This window comes from Silene latifolia, chromosome Y (assembly GCF_048544455.1).
Source record: "Silene latifolia isolate original U9 population chromosome Y, ASM4854445v1, whole genome shotgun sequence".
NCBI classification, from domain to species: domain Eukaryota; kingdom Viridiplantae; phylum Streptophyta; class Magnoliopsida; order Caryophyllales; family Caryophyllaceae; genus Silene; species Silene latifolia.
In genome coordinates this window covers 111,068,473-111,076,732 of record NC_133538.1, presented here as the reverse complement: position 1 = coordinate 111,076,732, position 8,260 = coordinate 111,068,473, and the positions used below count along the sequence as shown (strand labels likewise).

Below are 8,260 nucleotides of genomic sequence, written 5' to 3'. Positions count from 1 at the left end.
TTATTACCCATTGATCTTGAAATTGAAAGAACTTTGACCAACAATAGAAGACTTGCTAGAGGTACTTTGAGAGGTATTGGAGAGATTGTGGACATTCAACCAAATAACATTGAGTTTACCAACCCTTTTGCAAGAGAAGGAGAGGACAACCAAATACAAAACCCATCATAAAATCAACCCACAATGCCTAAATTCTCATCACATTCCGTACCGACCGAGGAGAACCTACCAAATAGTACTCCTACACCATAATATTTAACCGGTAATTTCATTGCCAAATCCGCATTCATACAACTAGTTGAGAGAAGTCAATTTGGGGGGATGCCTAGTGAATACCCTCACTCACATATGGAGACTTTTTGTGACTATGGTGATGCGATTTTTTAAACCGGAGTTACTCAAGACCAAATCCGATGGGTCTTATTTCCTTTTTCTTTGATTGGTACCGCGAAACAATGGTTGAAAAGCCTATACAAGGCTAATCTTGGTATTGATTCTTGGAAGAAATTGGCACTTGTTTTCTACAAGAAATTCTATCCTTCGGAAAAGACTTAACATGTTGAGAGACCAAATCACCGGGTTCAAACAAAGGGATGAGGAATCTTTGTATGAAGCATGGGAGAGATTCAACGATACTTGTCGTTCTTGTCCACACCATGGACTTAGCGAGTGGTTCCTTGTGCAACAATTTTGGAATGGTCTATATGAAGACACCCAAAATATTCTTAATATGGGATCTAATGGTATGTTTACCGAAGTTGATGACAATCAAACATGGAACAAAATTGAGTAAATGGCGGTCCATAACTCACAATATAGTAGATCTCGGAAGGCTACTAGAGGAGGAAAGCATGAGGTGGATTCCATTACTCAATTAGGTGCTCAACTAAGTTCTCACATTGACACCATTAGTTTGAAGTTTGAGAAGGCCATGGATAAACTTGAAGAGGCCTCCAAATCACCCAAGCAACATGTTAATGATATGGTGGCATCATCATCAATTCTAAGTGGAGTATGTGAGAGTTGTGGAACTTTGGGACATGACCAAAGTGAATGTAGGGGAACAAGTGAATGCTTTCCAAGCATACAAGAGTGGCACCCCTTATTCCAACTATTACAATGAGAATACCAAATTCCATCCGAACCTTTCATACAAAAGCCAAAATGTTCAAAACCCTCAACCAACATCCACCCCACCCCCAATGAGAAACCAAGCTCAAAGTCCCTTTTACCAAAGCCAAAGTTATCAAAATCAACCCTCTTACAATCAATCTAATGACCAAAACTTTGATGTTCAAAAAGCGGTCCTCCAAATGCAAAAGAATCAACAATAATTTTTCACTCAAATGCAAAAAGATAGCCAAGCAAAAGATATCACCATCAACAACGTACTAGCTCACAGAAAGATGTTGGAAACCCAAATGTCTCAATTAGCATCTTCTAGCTCTCAAAGACAAAAGGGGCAATTACCACCTCAAATTAATCCCCCAAGACATGAGTCGGTGAGTGCCATCCATTTGAGGAGTGGTACAATGTATGAAGGGCCAAAGAAGCAAATTGAGGAAGACATTGTGGAGGCTAGTGACAAGGAAAGAATTGTGGAAAACTCTAAAGAAGAAGAACCCACCACCATTCAAGAAGTTTCAAAGAAGAAAAATGAAGAGAAGGCTAAGGAGATAGAGCCTATTGTGATTAGACTTCCATTCCCAAGTCGTCAAGCTAAGCCTAAGTTTGATGAACAACTTGGAAAGTTCATGGAGATTGTGAAGAACTTAGAAGTCTCAATTCCATTCACGGAATTGATCAGTCATGTTCCGGCCTATGCGAAATACATGAAAGATATTCTTACAAAGAAGAAATCCATCCGGAAGCTAGAGACTATTGCGTTCACTAAGGTGAGTAGTGCTATTCTACAAGGAAGTTCACCTCAAAAGCTCAAAGATCTGGGAAGTTTCTCTATTCCATACAACATTGGCAACACTACAATCAACAAAGCATTATGTGACCTTGGGGCAAGTGTGAGTGTCATGCCATACTCGGTGTGCAAAAGGTTAGGAATAGGAGAACTCAAGTGCACTAATATCATGCTTCAAATGGCGGATCGATCAACGAAGACACCTTTAGGGGTATAGGAGGATGTGCCCGTAAGAATTGGTAAGTTCTTCATCCCGGTGGACTTTGTTATTGTTGACATGAAATAAGATTCCAACATTCCTATCATTTTAGGAAGACCCTTCTTACATACCGCAGGAGCGGTGATTGATGTGAAACATGGAGAGCTCTCACTTCAAGTGGGATATGAGACAATCACTTTTAACCTTGACAAGACAATGAGAGCTCCCCGCTTACATGAGCCATGTTTCATGATTGATCACTATAGCCGAGAAAGTGATAGGAAGAAGTTGGCATCTCAATGCAAAGAACAAGCTATGGGTAAAGAATCACCACCCATATGGAAGAAGATGTTAGGAATTATTAATCTCATTAAACAACATATTCATATATGTAACAAATAATTTAGTCATAAAATTAATTTAGATCTTATGCATGCAAACAAAAGTAGAAATAGAGAAGAAATCGTCATTCTTATTATGGATTTTCGGATTAAAAGGGCACAAGTAAGATCTCCTTCTTAGTTGTTCTTGAGCTTCCTAATATTGGATGAACAAGGATTCAAACTTAGAATCCCTCCCAAGGAATTATACCCAAGATAACCTCTTAAAAGACTAATATTATTATTACTAGAACAATACTAATCTTAATAAAATTGACCCAAAATATTGTTTTGTCCTCTTGAATTTTCGGCCAAGAGGAGAGGAATTTTGGATTATTTGTTTCTCTTTATAAACTTCTTTAAGTAATTTTGTGAATGAATGAATAATACACTAGTTTTGCATGTAGTGTAAGAGTGTAAAAATAAGCAAAACTTATGCTCTTTTTCATGTGGGAAAACCGAAATGGGAAGGGGAGATAGCCCAATGCATGCGCTCCTTTTCTTTCCAAGAGAAAGCTATGTATTCTAGGCTATGTTTAGGTCTTATAATTATGTTTTCCACTTATAAATAATCAACACAATTTTTATCCTAATACCCCCTCCATTTCGGTACACACACATAAAATGGATGAGTCCATTTTATTTGTAATTTTGTCAATATGTCACATGTGACACATTACATGACATCTTATATATAAAATGTATTTTTAACAAGTAAAAATCAACATATTAATAAAATATGTCACTTATAAAAATTAACATAATAATTCACAATTACTTGTACCAAATGGTTTACCAATTTATAAATCACAACATCTTGTATTTATAATAAATTATTCGATTACTTTCATCTAAGTAATAAAACAATTCGATTACTTAGACCGTATCTTATTTAATCAAATTACAATAAGACAAGTAAATATTACTTCCAAAACCGTCCGTCAATTTTAAGTAATTTAATTAACTCGTATCGTCATACAATCAATTAAATATTCAATTAAGAATGTTACCCTTTAGGTATGATCTAAGGGGATCAACTGATCACCACCGTCGCACGACAGTAATGTCAAACTCTAGTCAGCCAATCATTACCGTTATGTGTGGACCAGTTGACAGTAAAATATTACTTCCCACATGTATTCTTAAAATGACATTTAAACATGTAATCATCATGATCGACAGTTGTGATCGCATTATTGTCGGAGGACACATATTCCAACAATCTCCCACTTGTCCTAGACAAGTGTGCGTCACCAATTCTCTTGTCCTATTACTATCTCCCACTCAATGCAAGGTGTCTTTCAGGTCGTACTTGCAAGTGATCATATCGAGAGTGGTTTCCTCGATCTGGAGAATAACTGATTGACCGGAATTATCTACCATAGATACCATCCGAGCGTGGCCACGCATTTCCAGTTCATTACTCCTCGAGTGGCCTTGAGATATTGTTATAACCCTGACAAGGGGTGAACAATTCCTATCGCGCTTATTCCCTTCGACTAGCCACAGCTATCATAACCCAAAATATGCCCATTTGACCCCATTTACGAAGGTCGTAGTAACATAAATCAAAGTTAATCTGTAATTGTACCACCTTAGGCGAATAGTCTTTAGTCAAAAGAATCGACTCATTAGAATACTATAGTAGCTCTCGCCACGACCAGGCTATATAAATTTGCCAGAACTCAATAAGCAGTCATTAGCCCGACAAAGTCTTCCTAACAGTCTGCCTATGTGATCGACTAGTATCTCACATGACTTCATGGCACTTGAACTTGCCATCAATCGCATCACACTCTAGTCACTTCGAGACGTCACCTCATACAAGTGGCTATGGGCGAATACAATGTTAATCCGTGTTCACTTTAACGGGGTTCAATTGTCACTACAACCCGTTTGGATGTAACAATGTATAAGGAAAAGATAAAAGACAAATGTGATTATGAACATGAACAAAGACAACACTTTTAATTCATTTCAAAATCTAATACAAACTTGGTACACGTTTAAGTCCCATGGACGCAACATGTTCATCATACTTAGCCTGCGATAAAGGCTTGGTGAGCGGATCGGCTATATTGTCATCCGTCCCAACCTTACAAATCGCAATTTCCTTTCTTTCAATGAAATCTCTAATTAGATGATATTTTATAAGTACATGTGTAGATCTATTACTAGACTTTGGCTCTTTAGGTTGGAAGATCGTCCCACTATTATCACAATAGAGAGTGATGGGATCATTGGCGGTAGGTACTACTCTTAGACCTTCCGTGAATTGCCTGATCCATACAGCTTCCTTGGCAGCTTCTGATGCTGCAATGTACTCAGCCTTCATTGTTAAATCCGCAGTTACAACTTCCTTGAAGCTTCTCTAGCTAACAGCACCACCATTGAGCATGAAAATAAAACCAGCTTGTGATTTCATATCATCTTTGTCTGTTTGAAAACTTGAGTCCGTGTATCCATTAACACGGATCTCGGTGTCTCCTCGAAATATTAAGACAGAATCCTTAGTTCTTCTCAAGTACTTAAGGATGTTCTTGACGGCTATCCAGTGATTCTCACCTGGATTCCGTTGATATCTACTCGTCATGCTCAAGGCATACGAGACATCAGGACATGTGCATATCATGACATACATGATTGATCCAACAAGGAAAGCATAAGGGATCATATTCATACGTTCAACATTATGGGGTTCGGAGGGAGATTGAGACTTGCTCAATATTGTCCCAGTTACCATAGGTACCAATCCCCTTTTTGATTTGTCCATGCTGAAACGTCGAAGAATCTTATCAACATAAGACTCTTGACTTAGTGCCAATATCCTCTTGGATCTATCTCTATGGATCCGGATACCTAATAGGCGTTGTGACTCTCCTAAATCCTTCATTTAGAAGTGGTTACCTAACAACTTCTTAACAGAAGACAACATTGGAATGTCATTTCCAATGAGTAGTATGTCATCGACATACAAGATTAGGAACACAACATTGCTCCCACTAAATTTCATGTATAAACATGGTTCCTCAACACTTCGAGCGAAACCATTCTCTTTTATCACATGATCGAATCGATGATTCCAACTTCTAGATGCTTGCTTAAGTCCATAAATGGATCTCTTAAGTTTGCACACTTTGTTAAGATTTTTAGAATCGGCAAAATCTTCGGGTTGTATCATGTACACCTCCTCTTCTAAATTCCCATTTAGAAAAGCGGTTTTGACATCCATTTGCCATATTTCATAATCATGAAATGCGGCAATCGCTAACAAAATCCGTATGGATCTTAGCATGGCTACGGGGGCGAAGGTTTCATCATAATGGAGACCTTGGACTTGGGTAAATCCTTTTGCCACTAGCCTAGCTTTGTAGACATCATCATGTCCTTCTATGCCATTTTTGATCTTGAAAATCCATTTGCATTGAAGAGGTCTTGCCCCTTTAGGCAAATCAACCAAGTTCCAAACTTGGTTTTCATGCATAGAATCCATCTCGGCCTTCTTGGCTTCAAGCCATAAGGAGGAATTTGGACTAGAGATTGTGGTTTTGTAGGTGGCGGGCTCGTCACTTTCTAAAACCACCACATCGAGTGTTCCATCTTCTTCGATAAGTCCCACATATCGATCGGGATGGTGAATAACTCGGCCCGTTATTCTAAGAGGAGGAGGGACAACCGCGCTAGACGATGAAGGAACATCTATAGTCTCTACCTCGGTTTGTGGCTCTTGAATTTCATCAAGTTCAAAATTTCTCCCACTCTGTCTCTTAGAAATAAAGTCTTTTTCTAAGAAGACAGCCTCACAAGACACAAACACTTTGTTTTCTTGAGGTTTATATAAGTAATAACCTCGGGTGTTGGAATAGCCTACAAAGGTGCATTTTTCAGATCGTGGGGCTAGCTTATTGTCATTTTTTGTTTTGACATAAGCATTACAACCCCAAATTTTCATGTAGGATAGATTAGGCACTCTTCCTTTCCATATCTCAAATGGAGTTTTCTCGGTGGCTTTGGTGGGACAATTGTTCAAAGATCTTATTGCGGTTTGAATCGTAAATCCCCAAATCGAGTTCGGTAACTCGGTTTGACTCATCATGGATCGAACCATATTAAGTAGGGTTCGATTTCTCCTTTCGGAAACACCATTAAGTTGTGGTTTTCCGGGTGGAGAAAGTTGTGATATAATACCACAACCTTTCAAGTGTGAATCAAATTCAAGGCTAAGATATTCTCCACCACGATCGGATCGTAGTGCTTTTATCTTTTTGTTTAATTGGTTCTCTACTTCATTTTGAAATTCCTTGAATTTCTCAAAAGCTTCACTTTTATGCTTCATTAAATAGATATACCCATATCTACTCAAGTCATCGGTGAAGGTTATGAAGTAGTCATAACTTCCACGAGCGGTGATACTCATTGGTCCACACACATCGGTATGTATGAGTCCCAATAGCTCACTTGCTCTTGTTCCTTTACCACTAAAAGGATTTCGAGTTATCTTGCCAAGAAGGCAATATTAGCATGTTCCATATGATTGATAATCAAATGGTGTAATCACATTAGTTGAAATTAATCTTTTGATGCGATTCTCTTTTATGTGACCTAATCGACAATGCTAAATGAACGATTCATCTGGATGACTTGACTTGAGTTTCTTTGATTGAATGTTGTAGATGTCATTAGTCGGATTGGAGGTTTCTAAAATGTAAATGCCATTAATGGAAGGTGCTTGGCTTATAATCAAGTCATTCCTTGAAATAGTACAACGATTGTTTTTAATGACAAAACAAAAACCATCCATGTCCAACATAGCGATTGAAATAATGTTTTTAGAAAGTGTAGGCACATAAAAACAATTATGTAAATACAACTAAAATCCATTAGGCAAAACTAATACATAAGTTCCCTTGGATTCGGCCGCTACTCGAGCTCCATTTCCAAGGCGTAGATCCATATCTCCTTTGCTAAGCCTCTTCACGTCTCTTAACCCCTGTAAATGATTACAAAGGTGAGAACCACAACCGGTATCCAGTACGCATGTCGTAGTGGAAGTATAATTTACATCAATAACATAAATTTCCTTAGGAATTTTACTTTTTGGAACGATGATTCCCTCCCTTATATTTCGTAAATATACGGGACAATTCCTAAGCCAATGTCCCATGCCATAGCAATAATGGCACTCATCTTCAACTTGCTTGAAGTTTTTCCCTTTCTCTCCCTTCTTCTTGAACCTTTTGCCCTTAGAAGCAAGAACTTGATTGCTTGAGCTCCCACTAGTTTTGGCATCTTTCTCTTCCAAAGACAAAGATCCTATAGATTTTATGAGGCGGTCTTCCTGAGACCGGCTCACAAGAGATCTTGTAGTAGTAGGAGGTTTAGAAGAAGTGACGAAGTTTATGTTTCCATCCGAACCTATACAAAAAGAATTTTCTCTAGTAGTGTCAAAATCATTGTTGAAGCAAACGTCGTCAAAAACATTGTGGCAAGACTCAATAGTTATCGGTATGGTAGCGTTTGATGGATTCATTGTAATGAACTACAAGTATGGAGGAAAAGGAAATATTAACATTTGTATTTTTAAATCATACTTGTAAATAAATTTAACAAGATATGAACATTTATATAGTGACCTCTACCCAACTATTATAAATGATTCCAAGACCCAAATTCATATTAACTTAGGCATCGGTAAAGCCGAATACAACCCTTATCAATATAACTCGTTGGATTAACACTTTAATCGATTTTACTTTTAGAACTCTT

The 8,260-nt window shown here is 37.9% G+C and overlaps 1 non-coding gene across 1 annotated transcript; it reads right to left on the bottom strand.

Annotated features, from left to right (window-relative positions):
• Positions 1 to 556: 556 nt before the first annotated feature.
• Positions 557 to 663, bottom strand: LOC141635306 (small nucleolar RNA R71). The gene has a single exon (XR_012540004.1). It is a non-coding gene; the product is annotated as a small nucleolar RNA R71 (small nucleolar RNA).
• Between the last annotated feature and the right edge of the window lie 7,597 nt (positions 664 to 8,260).